The sequence below is a fragment of the Rattus norvegicus genome, chromosome 7 (genome assembly GCF_036323735.1).
Source record: "Rattus norvegicus strain BN/NHsdMcwi chromosome 7, GRCr8, whole genome shotgun sequence".
NCBI classification, from domain to species: domain Eukaryota; kingdom Metazoa; phylum Chordata; class Mammalia; order Rodentia; family Muridae; genus Rattus; species Rattus norvegicus.
Genome location: NC_086025.1, coordinates 12,100,001 through 12,117,587, shown reverse-complemented (window position 1 = coordinate 12,117,587; position 17,587 = coordinate 12,100,001). Strand labels below are relative to the sequence as shown.

At 48.0% G+C, this 17,587-nt stretch overlaps 1 protein-coding gene across 4 annotated transcripts in view; it reads right to left on the bottom strand.

Annotated features, from left to right (window-relative positions):
• Positions 1-17,587, bottom strand: part of Cyp4f39 (cytochrome P450, family 4, subfamily f, polypeptide 39) — a 73,256-nt gene that overhangs the window by 38,489 nt on the left and 17,180 nt on the right. Inside the window, exon 1 of one of the 4 annotated variants that reach the window (XM_008765183.4) lies at positions 4,037-4,659. The exons of 2 other annotated variants lie outside the window; for them this stretch is intronic. The gene's annotated coding sequence lies outside the window, so the exon portion shown is untranslated. Of the gene's footprint in view, positions 1-4,036; positions 4,660-17,587 lie in introns of those variants that run through there. One more of the 4 variants, XM_234837.10, reaches the window with a different exon arrangement.

The window sequence follows — 17,587 nt, the reverse complement described above, 5'->3', positions numbered from 1 at the left end:
ACCTCTCATGTGCTCCCCGGCTGTGTGTCACTGCACCAATATAAATAGATGTGGGGTTTGTTTTGTTGTGTTTTTAGATAGGGTAACCCTGGTAGTTTAAGTCTGCTTGGCCCATGGGAAGTGGTGCTATTAGGAGGTGTGGCCATGTTGGAATAGGTGTGGCCCTGTTGGGGGAAGTGGTCACTGCAGGGGTGAGCTTCGAGGTTCTATGCTAAAGCTCCACACAATACAGAAGACTCCTGCAGTCCTCCTAGCTGCCCGCAGAAGATTCTCCTGGCTGCCTCTAGATCAAGATGTGGAAGTCTCTGCTCCTCTAGCACCAAGTCTGCCTGTAGGCCACCACGATTTCCACCGTGGTGATAATGGACTGAATCTCTGAAACTGTAAGCCAGCCCCCAGTTAAATGTTTGGTTTTATAAGAGTTGCCTTGGTCATGGTGTCTCTTCACCCTAACTAAGACAATCACACTATATATAGCACCTGCTGGCCTGGATCTTACTATGTCGACCAGGCCGTACTTCAACTTACAGACCCTCACCTGCCTCTGCTTCCCAAGTGCCAGGATTTTATTTATGTGAGCACACTGTAGTTCTCTTCAGACACAGTGGAAGAGGGCATCCGATCCCATTACAGATGGTTGTGAGCCACCATGTGGTTGCTGGGAATTGAACTCAGGACCTCTGGAAGAGCAGTCAGTCCTCTTAACCGCTGAGTCATCTCTCCAGCCCTTCACATGAATCTTTAATCCCTGCACTTGAGAGACAGCTTCCTATGAGTTTGAGGCCAACCAGGATTACACATTGAGTTCCAGGCCAACTAGAGCTAAATAGTGAGATCTCGTCTTTTAAAAGAATCATTTTGAGGCACAGCTACCACAGGACACCACTTGGTTGTTTCTCATAAAGTTAAACCTTCTATTATCACATGACCAAATAATTCCATCTTTAGGTGTACACCCAAAAAAAAAAACTGGAAAACAAGTACTCAAAGAATTTTTATAGCAGTGTGATTCACAACTGTCAAAAAGGAGAAAACTCCAAGTGCTCGCCAAAGATGAGAAGATGGGTAAAATATGACATATTAACACAGCAGAGTGCTAGTCAGATAGGAAAAAGAATGCGGCTGTTATAACATCAGTACCTGAATGGACCTGGAAATGTGACTCTACATGAAAGAGGGCAGACAGGAAGGCCACACACATCATCTATGACCTTAGCGATGAGAAATGTCCAGGATACAGAAATCCACAGAGATGGAAAGCACATTAGTGAGTGTCGGGGGCAGGGGAGGGAGAGTGGTGAATGACTGCTGATGAGTACATGGTCTCCTTTTGGAGCCCTGAAGAGACGGTGGGTGCCCACCATTTTTGAAGGTACTTGAATAAAATGTCTATGACCTGTGCACTGTAACAGTTGTTTAAGTGGAGGAATGCAGCTAAGTGGTAGCATGTGAGCACGGCATGTGCAAGAACATGACTGTGTGTGCAAGGGCATGACAGTGTGGATCAGAAGTTCACGATCATCCTCAGCTACATAGTTTGAAGCCAGCCTGGGCTACAAGAGACATTCTTTTATCAAAATAGAAGGTGGAACAAATTCACAGCCAGCACCCTAGGAAGGCTGTGGAAATGGCAGGAAATGGTTCTTCGATGAACCAGACACTAGTATCACCCCAGTGTGCCCTGGGAATGCCATGGCACTCCACCCCTTCTGCTTGGAATTGCCTTATCTGGCATCAGTGGTACCAACAACCAGCCTTGCAGCCCAGCCCAGCCCACACCCAGGGAGCCTGGTTTGACAGGTCAGGTTGGCAAGCTGCCAGTCAGGGACTTGTTATACAAGGTGTGTGGCTCACAAGAAAGGACTCAGGACATGGATCCTGGCCAGTGCTTGGTACTGCATACATGCTTTTCCCTGAGTGTCAAGCATTGGCCAGGGCTTGACCCAGGAACACCCCAAAGTTGATACATCACCCCACAGAACAACCGCTCTCTCCCAGCCAATAGTCAAGGCAATCTGTTTCCTGTCCCGGCCTACCCATTACTCTCGAAGTAAAATATCTACCTGCCCCTAGGGAGTCCTCCCATCCAAGGGCCAGACTCCAGGTCTGGATTGAAAACAGCCGTTTAGGTCTGTTGCGCCACACCGAGCACCCCAAATTTCTGGAAATCTGAGAAAAAAAGCTCAGGATCAATTATAAGGAGTGAGGATAGAGACAAGTTGTAAACTCAAGTAGGGAAGAACCCCATAAAAGCTTGAAACAAGGAGTTTTAAGGTAGTAGCAGCCTGCAATGTAATGACCCCTGCATACCATTGCAAACATGGCCACACTTGGACCTAAGCCACAGAAGGGATTCGATAGAGCTCCCTCCCTAGTAGCTGTGCCACTCGAGGCAAGTGTCCACACCTCTCTGAGCCCCAGTTGCTTCAGACAGGAACTGTTTCTCCACCTCACAGAGCTATGACGACATATAGAATATTTATGAGCCATCAAGATGGCTCAGTGGGTAAACGTACCTGCTGCCAGGCCTGACAACCTGGGTTCAGTCCCTGACACCCACATGCTTGAAAGAGAGAACAGACTGGTGAAAGCTATTCTCTAACTTTCACACTTGTGCCAACACACACACACACACACACACACACGGGGGGGGGGAGGGGAGAGAGGCACACAAACAAACAAAAAGTAAAGTAAACAAAGAACATATTGAATATTGAAAGTGCTCTCTCGCTCACTCTCAGGTCGAGTATCACTTATTACTGTCAACGTGTTCATCCTTGCTACCTAGACATCTGGGATTTACAGAACAAAGCCCAAGGCTAGTCAAATAGGAGAGATAAGTTCTCATTCTCTGACTGTCTCCCAGGTCATCCCAGCCCCTCTGTGGCAACCAACTCTGGTCACCGTCAAGACATGAGCCCATAGCTAATGTTACCTTTTGGAAACCCAAGCTGGGCTCTAAAGAGAGCCATCAGAAAGAGGCCCAGGATTTTGAGGTCAGCCAGGGTTTTCTTGTTCCAATCCCAGCTTGCCCACTGAATGCCAACAGGAGTGGGCTCCCTTTCTCTTCTCTCACCGTTCCCCCATCTCTCCCCCCAATCCAATTACACCAATGTCTGGGCAGGGATCTCAGGGGAGTTCCATCTGCAAGACATTTAGATGTTGCAAGCTCTTGCTAGAGTCAGCTTAAAGACAGAGAAATTGAGAGGGGAGGGAACACATGGGAAAGAGGGCTTAACTGTGGGGTAAGGGGTGCACACTGAACTGTGGAGGTATATTGACCAATAAAGGGACTCTAAGTCAGAACCTCCTCTTGCTCATGCAGAGGCCAAAGGCAGCCTCTTCCTCCTTATCTCTCACTTCAAGCCAGAGACCCCCCAGGTAGTAGCAAGGACCAAGCTGGCCAGCACATCAGTGGTTCTAAACGGGTCTGGCCAAGCACCTGAAACACCAGACAGCACTTATGGGGCAAATACCACCTTTGACTAACTTCCAGGGCTTGTGGCCAAGGATAGAGGGACTGGACCACTATTTTATTTGCAAAGAACGGAACTTGGAAATGCTGGCACTTCTGTGGATGGACACAGCATTCTTGATGGAGGCTGGACCACAACCAAAAGACCCATCGGCAAGATGGACAGCTTCAAGTATGCCGGTGGGGCGGGGGGTGGGGGGAGAAAGGAAGGAAGGAAAAAAAAAAAAAACTTGTCCCAAAGAACTACACTCCCAGCTCAGGCTTTCCTTTCAAGACAATTTGTCAGCAATTCAGGCAGAACAGGAATCTCTGGTCCAAGAAGCACCCCCCCTCCCATCGGCACTCAAAAAGAAGTAACTCCCAGGACACCGGGGCGCGCTCAGAAAATAAAAATGAGCATAACCTCAGCAACATTTGGGGATACACCGACATCTCACTCCACCGACTGTCCTGGTCATTCAACCTCATCGCTAGTCGTGGGGTCCTGAAATTGGCTGCACCCACGGATAATCGCCTTGCCCCGCCCTGCTCAGGCCACAGTCGCTGGAGCCACGCACTCACCCGCGTCTCAGCCTGCGGCTCTCGATCCAGATCCGTGGCTTTGACAGGGCGCTCTGACAGCCCCAACCCTTTAAACCTGCCCGGCTGAGCCTCAGCCCTTTACAAGCTTCAGGCTGAGCCCTAAGCCCCGCCTCACAACTCCGGGGCCACGCCCACACTGGCAACGCCCCTGCTTGCAAGCCTGGCCCCTAAGATCCAGACCTGAGAACAGGAAACTGGGACAGAGAAAGGGAAGGCTTAACAGACAGATGGAGATGTGAAAACGCAGACAGCTAAAAGCCAGAACCTTCAGACCCCGCTGTCTTGACTCCTATTAGAGCCTCATTTCCATTCTGGGTCGCCCATCTCCTATGCTCAGGAGTTTCTACACCATCACTTCCGAGACTCTCACTGTTCCACAGGAGTATTCTTTGGGGGCTCTCAAGAGTTCTCAGACTCCATCAGCCCTGGGATGGAGGGCTACCTGTTTTTCCTGGAGCCTGCTCTACCTGCCCTCCTGGGTCGGATTCTGCACCTCTTCCTCCAGTCCACACAATCTCCCGCAATCCACGGTCCCAGCACTTGGAAGCAGGAAAATCACAAATTCCAGCCCAGTCTGGACTATTTAAGGAAACCCTGGGGGGGGGGGGGAGGGAGAGAGACAGAGACAGAGAGAGAGAGAGAGAGAGAGAGAGAGAGAGAGAGAGAGAGAGAGAGAAGATAGATAATAGACAGGTAGATAGATAGGTGATAGATAATAGATAGATGGTAGATAGATAGATAGATAGTTGATAGATAGATAGATAGATAGATAGATAGATAGATAGATGATAGATAATAGATAGTAGATAGGTAGGTAGATAGTTGATAGATAATAGATAGATAGATAGATAGATGATAGATAATAGATAGATAGTAGATAGGTAGGTAGATAGTTGATAGATAATAGATAGATAGATAGATAGATAGATAGATAGATAGATAGATAGATAGATAGATAGAGGAGAGAGGGAGTGCTGAAGAAAGGGGGTGCTGGAGAAGTGGGTCACATTTAAAACACTTGTTCACAGCTGCTTGCGTGTAATTCCAGCTCCAGAAGATTGAGGGGGGCCAGAGGCTCTGCACTCATGATCACACACCTTCACACAGATGGACACACACTCACACACATAATCAAAAATGATAAGAACAGATCTTTAAATAAGAAGCACAAAACTGTTCAAAGGAAAAAGGGGGCCAGCCAGATGATTTATCCAGGCAAAGGCAATGACCACCAAGCGTGACTTCTTGAGCCCATCCCAGGACTCATGATGGAAGGGGAGAACCAACTCCCAAAAGCTGTCCTCTGACCTCTACAGACTCACACAGACCACAGTGACCTCCACACTACATTAATAAACACGGAAATGGATAGATGGCTCGGAGGTTAGAGCACTTGGTTCTCTTGCAGAGGGCTCAGGTTAAGGTCCCAGCACCCACATGACAGCTCACAGCCACCTGCAAAGACAGTTCCAAGAGATCCAACACTGTCTTCTGACCTGGACGCATCAGGCATGAACGTGATGCCCATACTCACATGCAGGCAAAACACTCACCTACACAAAACAAAATAAATAATAAACCTTAAATTATATATATATATACACTGAATGAATGAATGCAAAAATGAAAGATGAGGGGAGGGTCTCCATAAGCATTGGACTATCCAGGTCCCACCTCAACCCAGCCCACCCACTCACAGGCACTCAACCTTGCAGCAGGATATTGTCCTTGGTCAGTCCATCTGCTTCAGAACTGTCCAGTCAGACCCACCAGTGAACGTTTGACAGACCACATGGCTGGGCTCGGCAGGTTGGTGGGTGGCGGGCAACTGACTTGGGTCGGTGGGCAGAGAGAGGGGAAAACCAATTTAAGAAGGCCCACTTGGCCTCCACTTCAAAGATTTCTTTCTGTCTCCAGTAACTCTTTCTCAATAGGCCCCCTGCCCTGGAAGTGTGGGAATTTGAGGTGAAGAACAGGAGATAGAAATTGCTGAAGCTTTCCTGCATGGAAGCCACAGAAGGGAGGGCAGACCAGGTGGCCTGAAGCATGTGACATTCGAGCTGGGCCTGTGGGGAGAGGTTGAATTACAACAGGTTTGCCAGAGGGGGTGGGGCTCAGACACAGAGAAACCAGAAGGTATTACCTGGTAAGTAACTTTTCCTGGCCAGGGCATGAGAGATGAGAAGGCTAGAAGTGTCCTGGAGTTGACGGGGAGGGCTGTGAGGGTCAGTTGCAGAAGGTAGGGGTTGATCTGGTTGGCAATGGGGAGTCTCGGACGGTGTCTGAGCGGAGGAAAGAACCCTCATACTGTTCGCCAGCTTTAAAGCACAGTAGAACTTGCTTATCGTTTTAGCTGTGTGGATTGAGTTTTGCTGATGATGTTAACAAAGAAGACCTTATTGGAAACACTAGAAGGTTCGCAAATTCCCAAAGACAGAGAGCTTGAGAAGGATCTTTCTAGAGGCTGAAGGTGGAAGCTGGCTAGTGGAGGCCTGGCAGGGTAGGAGGGGTTTGCTGAGGCTAGGCCCACTACACTTGGTCATATCAGTCACAGACTGCATGAGGGACTGGAAGAGACAGAGAGGTGAACACCAGGAAAGAGGGAAAAGCAGAGTCTGGGGTGAAGAGGCACTGACAGACACTAGGTGTCCTGGCTGTGTGATTTGGGGAAACTCACATAACTGCTCTGAGCCACCCCTCCTTCTACAGAAGAAACGGGCGGTGAGATGAGATGTTGAAGGGTGTTTAGCCCTATATCTGGCTTAGCAAATATTGGCTCGTTGTGTTTGGGGATTGATTTGTTAGGTAAACAGTTGCAGGAAAAGACATAGGCAGTATGGGTCATGACATCAGGGTCAAATTGACTTGCCACTAGGCTTGTCATCAGTGGAGACCAGAGATGCTGTTCAACATCTTGACACACACAGCACACCCCAGCAAAAGAGGATTAATGGATCACAAGTGTCAGCTGTGCTGAGGGAAACTGTGCGCGCCACCTTCAGTCCACGAGGGCCGTGGGAAGTTCATGTAGGCAGCAGGACTCATGTGAGAATGTGATTCACCTACACTGGAAAGAAAGTCAACATGGTGGTGGGTGGCTAGATCACTTATTGAAGGAGGATAGAGCTGTGGATGAAGACAAGTGTGGGCGACAGCATGTTCACAGTGAGGACAGGCAGAGGCCGTCCTCCAGATGACTGGAGGTGGAGATTAAGGAAGGGTAGTGACCAGCAACATCACATGAGTGGCCCATCATGGGACCCTGGGAAAGTGTAGAGCTACGTGGTTACCAGGTCACTAAAGGACTCTCCTTCCCTCGAAAACCTGCTGTGCCTCCCCATTGCTTGAACCCAATGGGAAAGTCACAAGACCCACACGGACAATTCACAATGGTCACCTCTTGGTTCATCGCATGGGGGTAGGCAAAAAAGAGGAGACAGCATGGACATAGAGACCAAAAACCTGGATGAGACAGCCATGACTAGACCAGGAAGATACTTCAGGACAGCTGCCTGGGCCACAGCAGGGTCTTTCTGTCAGTGCTCCAGAAAACAACGTTCCCCCAACACACGCTTAGGTAGGGAGCCCCTACTAAATAATAAAAAGATAAGAAAGTGGGAGGGGGATTGTCGGGAAGAAGGAGGTGAGGATGGGACAGAGGGAAGAATTTGTTCAAAACGTAGTATTACACATCTATGAAACTCAAAGAATTGCTTTAAAAATAATTTTTGGGGGTTGGGGATTTAGCTCAGTGGTAGAGCGCTTGCCTAGGAAGCGCAAGGCCCTGGGTTCGGTCCCCAGCTCTGAAAAAAAGAACCAAAAAAAAAATAATTTTTGACACAAGGTTTTACTAGAACTGGACACAGGCTGACCTCAAACTCCCAGAGACCTATCTGCCTCTGCCTTCCATGAAATTAAAGGCGAGTGCTACAATACATAGCATCCATCATTAATTTTTTAAAGAGGTCTTTCTGGGATCTTTCCAGGGTCTAGAGAGATGACTCAGCAGTTAAGAGTACTTGCTGCATTAAAGGAGGACCCAGGTTCCATTCACTGCCCCCATGCTAAGCAACCCAAGACCAACCACCTGTAACTCCAGCTCCCTCTTCTGGCCTCCATGGGCACTGCACTCATGTGCGCGCACACACTCCACCACAAATAAACCTAAAGTTTTTTTTTTTTTTAATCTTAAAACAAAGTAAGAGGTAGAGGAAAGCGGATCTCTGTAAGCTCAAGGCGAGTCTGGTCTAGATAGTGAATTCTAGACCAGTCAGGCTATATAAAAAGACTGTCAAAACAAAAAGTATTTTTTAGATCAGGAAGATGGCTCAATGAGTAAAGGTAGCTGCAAGTTTGATATCTAGACTCACATTTCGATGTTCAGCTTTATGTCAGCTTGACAGAGGAGTCGTTAGAGAGGAGGAAGCCTCCACTGAGAAAGTCCATCTATGAGGTCAAGCTATAGGCAAGCCTATACGTTGTTTTCTAAAACAGCGATCCACGGAGGATGGCCCAGTTCATCGTGAGCTGTACCACCCCTGGCCTGGTGGTCCCATGTTCTGAAGAAAGAAGAAACTGCAGACTGGACAAGTCGGTAAGCTGCACCCTGCCATGACCTCTGCATCGGCTCCTGCCTCCAGGTTCCTGACTTGCTTGAGTTCCTGTCCTGACTTCTTTCAATGGTGAACAGCGATATCAAAATGTGAGGCAAATAAGCCCTTTCCCTCCCAACGTGCTTTTGGCCATACCGTTTCATCACAGCAGCAACCCTAACTAGGACACACATGATGAAAGGACAAGAACCAATCCCTGCACGCTGTCCTCTGACCTCCAGGCTGCAGAGGAGACAACTCTTCCAATAAGTTAACAAGTGTAACCTCTTTTCACATTTTTTTCTCTTACTGGAATTTTTTATTTACATTTTGAATGTTATTCCCCTTTCCAGTTTCCCCTCTAGAAAGCCTATATCCCATCCCCCCTCCCCCTATTTCTATGAGGGTGCTCCCTCACCCACCCACCCACTCCCTTCCACCTTCCCATCCTGGCATTCCCTTACACTGGGGCATCAAGCCTTCACAGGACAAAGGCCCTATTCTCCCACTGATGCCCAACAAGGCCATCCTCTGCTACATATGCAGCTGGAGCCATAGGTCCATCCCTGTGTGCTCTTGGGATGGTGGTTTAGTCCCTGGGAACTCTAGAGTATCTGGTTGGTTGATATTGTTGTTCTTCTGATGAAGTTGTCAGCCCCTTCAGCTCCTTCAGTCCTTTCTCTAACTCCTCCAATGGGGACCCCATTCTCAGTTCAATGGTTGGCTGTGAGCATCCACCTCTGTATTTGTCGGACTCTGACAGAGCCTCTCAGGAGACAGTTATATCAGACTCCTGTCAGCATGCACTTCTTGGCATCCACAGTAGTGTCTGGGTTTGGGTATACAGGATGGGTCCCCGGGTGGGGCAGTCTCTGGATGGCCTTTCCTTCAGTCTCTGCTCCACACTTTGTCTCCATATTTCCTCCTGTGAGTATTTTGTTGCCCCTTCTAAGATGGTCTAAAGCATCCACACTTTGGTCTTCTTTCTTCTTGAGCTTCATGTGGTCTGTGTATTGTATCTTGGGTATTCCAAGCTTTTGGGCTAATATCCACTTATCAATGAGTGCATATCATGTGTGTTTTTCTGTGACTGGGTTACCTCACTCAGGATGATATTTTCTAGTTCCATTCATTTGCCTATGAATTTCATGAAGTCATTGGTTTTTTTTTTTTTCTTTTTTTCGGAGCTGGGGACCGAACCCAGGGCCTTGCGCTCCCTAGGCAAGCGCTCTACCGTTGAGCTAAATCCCCAACCCCGAAGTCATTGTTTTTGATAACTGAGTAGTATTCCATTGTGTAGATGTACCACATTTTCTGTATCCATTCCTCTGTTGAAGGGCATCTGGGTTGTTTCCAGCTTCTGGCTATTATAAATAAGGCTGCTATGAACATAGTGGAGCACGTGTCCTTGTTATATGTTGGAGCATCTCGGGTATATGCCCAGGAGTGGTAATAAGTGTGACTTTAAAAATGAAATAAAAAGATATTTCCCAGGGCTCCCAGAGCTGACATCAGATGAGGGCGAGAGCAAGGGTTTGCTCTCCGCTGACACTGTGGGTGGGAACGTAAGGGTGGAGCCTCAGGGGCTCCAGGGGTTCAGCACAGAATTACCACATCGTTCAGAGTCTGCTCCTAAGTAGATACCCCAAAGAATTGAAAATGCACACACATATCCACTTTTATACTTATTATAGGAAGCACTATTAGTGATGGCTGAAAAGAGGAAAGTAATTAATCTGCCCATCAAAGGAAAGGGGAAAGCAGGACATCTATGTGGTGGAATAGCAGTCAGTCATAAAAATCAATGACGTGTCTTTCTTTCTGTTTGGGGGACAGTGCCACATGTAGCCCAGGCTGGCCTCAAACTTACTATGTCTCTGAGGATAGTCTTGAACTCTGCCTCCACCCCCAAGTGCTGAATTACAGGCCTGTGCTATATCTGACTTTAACCCTTTCTTTCTCTTATCTTTTCCCCCTATTCTTACGTTTGTTTATTCGTTTCTGTGTGTATAGATCCACGTCATGTGGCGTAGGGTGCAAGGGTGTGTGGAAGTCAGAGAGCAACCTCTGGGATTTGGTTGCCTCCTCCTGCTGCATGCGTCCCAAGGACCAAACTCCAGTTACCAGATTTGTCGCCAAGTGCCTTTACCTGCTAAGCTGCCTGTCCAGCCTTTTTTTTTTTTTTAATGTTTAGGAATGTTATACCTACATGTCTATATACCACGTGTGTGCCTGGGGCCCAAGGACTTCAGAAAAGGGTATCAGATATGCCCTGGAACTGGAGCTACAACCACCTGTGGGTGCTGGAGACTGGACCAGGTCTACAAATGCCATTAATCACTGAACCAAGTTTTCAGCCCTCACCATTTTTCTTTCTTTCAATTTTAAGACAGGGTCTCACTTTAGAGCCCATTTTGACCCTGAACTGATCTTTTTGCCTAAGCCTCCTCAGTTCAGACATAAGGGGTACGCAATAACATGCCTGGTTCACCTTTTGAGATTTTTGTCTATTTTGTTTTTGTCTATTTTGTTTATACATGAATGTCTGTCTGTTTGTGTGTCTGTGTACCACATACAGACGGTGGCTGAGGAGGTCAGAAGAAGGCATCAGATTCCCTGAGCCTGGAGTTACAAATGGTTGTGAGCGACCATGTGGGTGCTGGGAACTGAGCCCCAGTCTTCTGCAAGAGCAGCCAGTGCTCCTAACTGCTGAGCTAACTCTCCAGTCCTTTGTTCATTACTGTTTTAAAAGATTATGAACTAGTGGGGCAGCTCTGTGGTCAATCACTTCTGTAGTATGTACAAAGCTCTGGGTTCTGCTATAGGCTCGGACAGAACATTGAAACAGAGGGAAGGTGGCTTAATAGAATCACCCTGGCAGATAGAAACAGCTATGAGTCCTACTACCAGGACTGTTAGCAGTCCTAGGATCTGGTTCAAGCTTCAGCGGTTCCCAGAAGCCGAACCAAACAGGGCTGTGTGAACAAGGCTGTGTGGTCAGAACCACACACCTTCCCTCCAGGGACACAGACCTCGATGTGAGCCTCACAGGGAAAGAAACAGAGTGGATGTAGCCTCTCTCTTCCCTCTTTCTAGTGCCACCAGCAGCTCCCTATTAGTTGAGCCGAGAATAAAGCCACAAGGCAAAACGCCTCCATCCAGTCATCCATATGAACCTGCCCCACACATCACCTGAAAGGGCTCAGACCTGACCAAACGGCTCTTAGTCACATTTGCTTACCAACTCCCTAGGTCTGGCTGTGACAGTCACCCTGTAGGAGTGACTTTCCCTCAACCACACCTGTGTGCAATATAGGCCCATTGGACAGATGCTGGCTCTCTTGTACGCTGAAGAATTTAAAAATCGGCAACCTAAGAGGGTAAATTGTACACACAACCTGCTAGGATGTAAAACCCAACAAGGCAAGGTGATGGGAGAGGCCTCTCTGAGGAGGTGGGATTCAAAGCACAACTCTAAAAGAAGAAAAAGAAAGGTATCTAGATAGATGATACAGTTTTCAAGAGGGCCCCAAGACTGCACTCTGCCTGGAAGAACAGCAAGGAAGTGAGTGGAGCTGGACTGAAGTGAAAGACAGAAAGAGGAGGAGAGCAGGGCAAGAAGATTGTGAAGGTCACCAGGGCCGGCCCTGTGGGTTCTTACAAAGAGGGTTATTTATTTCACGTGTGTATGTCTGTGGATTTCAGGGGACAGCTTACGTGAGTCTGCACTCTCTGTTCACCATGTGGGTTCTGGGGTCATCATCCTTAGTGACAAGCACCTTTACCTGATACTGTGCTGGCTAGTTTTATGTCGACTTGATGCAGGATAGAGTTATCTGAAAGGAGGGGAACTCTACTGAGAAAAATGCCTTCCTAAGATCTTGCTACAGTAGGACATTTTCTTAATTAGTGGTTGATAGTCCATGGTGGGCCAAAGTTCAGTGCTGTCCCTGGGCTGGGGGTCCTGGGTTCTATAAGAAAGCACTCTGAGCAAGCCACAAGGAGCAAACCAGTAAGCAGCACCCCTCCATGGCCTCTGCATCAGCTCCTGGCTCCGGAATCCTGCCCTGTTTGGGTTCCTGCCATCCCTGTTTTGTAAGACAAACTGTTATATGGAGCTGTGAGTGAAACGAACTCTTTCCTCTCCCTGTTGCTTTCGGACATGGTGTTTCATCACAGCAATCGTAACCCTAATTAAGACAGGTTGGAACCAGGATGGTAAGGCATTGCTGGGACAGATATGATTATGGTTTTTGGGGGAGGATTATGAAAGGACTTTGGAACTTTTGGCTAGAAAAACCACTGAATGTTGAGAGTTCAGTGACCCATTATTCTGTCCGGGCTTGGAAAATAAGAATATTGAGCGCACACTGGGTGATAATGGCACACCTCTTTAATCCCAGCACACAGGAGGCAGAGGCAAGCAGATCTCTCAGAGAGTTCAAGGCCAGCCTCCTGTTCAACAGAGAGAGAGAGAGAGAGAGAGAGAGAGAGAGAGAGAGAGAGAGAGAGAGAGAGCGCACATTCAAGGACAGAAGGACAGCTAGGGCTACACAGAGAAACCCCTATCTCAGAAAACTAAAACCAAAACAAACAAAAAGAATGTTGAGATGTAGAGCACAATAGAGGCGAGGGAGGCCTGGCTAGGGAACCTTCAGAGGGAAGCCCAGATTTTATGAAGCCTTTTGTGTGAAGAATCTGGTGGCTGGTCAGAAAATCAGCTGTGATTAACAAGAGACCGGAACCACTCGAGTAAAACTTTTGCTTTGCTGGGACAACAGATGTTAGTCATCTGGGGATGAAGAATCAGCTGTGACTAAGAAGAGACCAGCATCACTGAGCTGAAACCTGGGGAAGTGTTTCCTCAGAGTCAGCACACAGACTGCGTTCCAGAGGCAGCCAAGACTGTGAGTAGTGCTGGCAGCCGAACCTGGTAGGTTAAGAGTCACCCATGTGGTACTGGTTTTGAAGGCATGAAGGGTTCATGGAGAACAGCTAAGGTTTGGCACTGTGTGGCAGGCAGAGATGGAGGCCAGGAAAGCCCAGGAGAAGCTCCTGGTGAAAGCACAGGCCAGTTTCGGTAAGGGACCCCAGCCGTCTGGAGATGCCAGTACCCTGAGGTGACCACCAAGAACAGCCGCAGCAGTGAAGTGTAGCCAGCCAGAGCCTAGAAGACGAGCTGTCAGTGCTACAGAGGGCCAAGGAGCTAACGGGAGCCCTTGGGAGGAGCCCAGAGCATGAGCAAACTCCAGATAATTGGATGCTAAGTTGTGTAGACGTTTGGAGTTCGGTTTTGCTTCGTTCAGATTGTGGCTGAGCCCTGGCTTTTCCCGTTTGAAGTAAGAAAACATTTAGCTTAATTTTGATTTTTTACAGGAGCCCACAATTGAGAGATTTCGAACCTTTAAAAGAGATTTTTGAATTTTTAAAGAGGTTGGATATTGTAAAGAAACTGAACTTTTAGTGTGTTTGAATTTGTAAACACTGTGGGACTTTTAAAGTTATGTGTTTTATAGTATGATATTAACCTAGAATCTTGGGGGATAAATGAGAAAAGAAAGGTTTGAGTTGAAAAGTGATGTGTTTGTATGTCAAGTTTACAAGGGGTCAGTGGTGCCTGGCTAGGTTTATGTCAACCTGACACAGAGTTATCTGAAAGGGAGCCCCAGTGGAGAAAATGCCTCCAAACCAGGTCATGGTGTCTCACAGCTTTATTCCCAGCACTCAGAAAGCAGAGACAGGAGGAGCTCTGTGAGTTTGAAGCCAGCCTCGTCTACAGAGTGAATTTCAAACTGATTATAGGCTAACCTACAGAGCATTTTCTTAATTAGTGATTCATGGGGGAGGGACCAGCACATTGTGGGTGGTGCCATCTCTGGGCAGTGGTCCTGGTTCTGAGAAAGCAATATGGGCAAGCCATGAGGAGCAAGCTAAGTAAGCAGCACTCCTCCATGGGCTCTGCATCAGCTCCTGCCTCCAGGATCCTGATTTGTTTTGAGTTCCTGCCGTCACTGCTTTGGATGATGAGCTGTTATATGGAACTGTGAGTGGAAGAAGCCCTTTCCTCCCATGTTACTTTTGGTCATAGCGTTTCATCGCAGCAATAGTAACCCTAACTAAGAAACCTGCTCAGCCGGCTGACCTGTTGGAACCGAGATCATCTCACTGGAGAAAGTGGGAGCTGTAAACAAGGCTCCCCACAGAGGAAGTGCTAAGCAAAAGTTGTAACAGGCGCCCTCTGGCAGCAACTTTAGGAATAGGTTGAAGGAGGAACGAGAGCTTCCAGTGCCTAGCCCTGGTCTGAGCTGGAAAAAGAGAGTGGAAGTTTGGTTTGGGGGTTTTTTGTTGGTTTTGTTTGTTTGTTTGTCTTTCGAGACCGGGTTTCCCGGTGTAGCCCTGGCTGCTCTGGAACTCACTCTGTAGACCAGAGATCTGTCTGCTTCTGCCTCTCTGGTGCTGGGATTAAAGACATGTGCCACCGCAGCCCGGCTTTTGGTTTTGCTTTTATTTCCTGCGTTGGAGTTGAAACCCAGGGCCTTGAACATGCCAGGCCACCATTCTGCCACTGAGCCATGTCCCGACTCAGGGATGTCCACAGAGGTGAAACAAAAGGGATTTGCTGACACATTGAATGCAGGGATCAGAAGACAACTGGTAGTGACAAAAAAAAAAAAGTCTTGGTCTGAGGGATATACAAGCTGAAGTATACGAAAAGGGACTAGGAGAGAAATGGTTAAGAAAGAGGAACAGAGAGACAGACCAGTGGGAGGAGAGGGCAGACGCATTTCCAGATGAGCAAATGAAACATTGCACAGCATCAGTAAACACCCAGATGAGTGCCGAGCACGGCGGCCCTTGGTGAGCTGAAGCAGATGAATGAGAGTTCCAGGCCAGCCTGGGCTACACGGTGAGACCTGGAAGGGCCATTAAAAGGGTTCCTGGAGGAAGTGCTACTGGGGGTGGGGTTTGATGGCTAAAGAAGAATCTGTATTGTGCAGAGGGAAGCCTTGGGATGGTGGTCCTTGTCCTCAGAATGTGCAGGAAGAAGCCTGAGGATGATGATGGCTAGAGAGAGGCAGCTCACCCACCCACCGCCCATCTGAGACTCTCACTGGGATGTGCTGCTGAGCTGGGAGAACTCTTCATCCTTATAAACTCATAGGAGGAAGAAGATGTGTACTCATAACAAACAACAGCTGTGGGAAGGAGCAGTGGGTGAAGCTCAGATGCTAGAACCTCTATGTGCCTGACATGGGTTCAATCCCCAGCAGGGAAAATAACAACTACGGAGGGTCAGGCAGTTGAACCATGGTAGGCCGCGGGACAGATTGCAGGAGATTCAGGTTCAGTTCTCAGCACCCACATCACACGGCTAACTCCAGCTCCAGGGGATCCCATGACTTCTTCTACTAGTCTCCAAAAGCTCCAGTACACACACACACACACACACACAGAGACACACTCACAGACACACACACACATACAAACCATACAACATCACACACACTCACAGACACACACACACATACAAACCATACAACATCACACACACACACACAGACACACTCACAGACACAGACACACTCACAGACACACACATACACATACAAACCATACAACATCACACACACACACACAGACACAAACACACACACACACACACACACACACAAACTCTCTTTCAAAATTCAAAATTGTCCTTGACTACAACCTGGGTTACAAGAGACCTCATCTATCGAGTCACTTTTAAAATGTCAGATAAAGATTTATGTAAGTAGAATGAGGTCCCCAGGAAGATCTAGATATCTAATGTAGAGTATGATCAATCCAGTCCAAGCCAGCTTGAGAACACTATCCCCAAGGAGACAGGGTGAGCAGGGTCTGGAGGAAAAGTCAGCGGGAGGAGGCAGGGGAAGTTACATTGTCCACATTCTTGCATGATGCCACAGTGTGCCAGGCAAAAACAGGAGGAAACCAGTTAGCAGGTATGGTAGTTTGAATATGCTTGGCCCAGGGAGTGGCACTATTAGGAGGTGTGGCCTTGTTGGAGAAAGTGTACCACTGTAGGGGTGAGCTTTGAGAGACCCTCCTCCTAGCTGCCTGGAAGCCAGTTTTCTCCTATCTACCTTTGCATCAAGATGTAGAACTTTTGGCTCCTCCAGTCCCACGTCTGCTTGGGCACTGCTATGCCCCCACCTTGATGATAATGAACTGAACCTCTGAACCCATAAGCCAGCCTCAATTAAATGCTGTCCTTTATAAGAGTTGCCTTGGTCATGGTGTCTGTTCACAGCAGTGGAAACCCTAAGTAAGACAGCAGGAGAGGGTCTGCATCCCTGTGCCCACATAGTGGAAGGAGAGAATTGACTCTTGTAATTTGTCCTCTGACCTCTACACAAACATAACATGCACACACACACACACACAGTCCAGAACAGATAGAGAAAGTGTAATGAAAGGAAGGGGAGAGAAATTAAGGGAGCCAGAGCACAGGAGCCCTCAGGATTGGGCCTTGAAGGAACAGAACCACTGTCTGTCTCTATTGCTCCATCTGGAATGCCTGAGGTCCCAGGCCTCTGGCTGTGCAGATATGGACAGAGATGGGGAGAGAGTGGGCTGTGGCTAGAGCAGCCCAGCACCTCTGCCAGGGACACAGCCTCTGCTCTCCATAGTCAAAGGCTACTCCAGGCAGATTTGGCAGGGTACAGTGCCAAAGGTCAGCTCCACAAAGAATAAATCAGGGCAGTTAGCATATCCCCTTTCTGGAGGACCTGGCTTCCAGAAGGGTTAAGAAGATTCTGGAAATCTGAAAATACTTGCAGGCTGCATCCAGGTTTTGTTGGTTGCTAAGTGGCTTTTATCAAGTGACTAGACCAGTCTGAGTTTCGGTTGACCAAGGTTTGCTTGTCAAATCTACCCTTTACCTCCATCATTAATT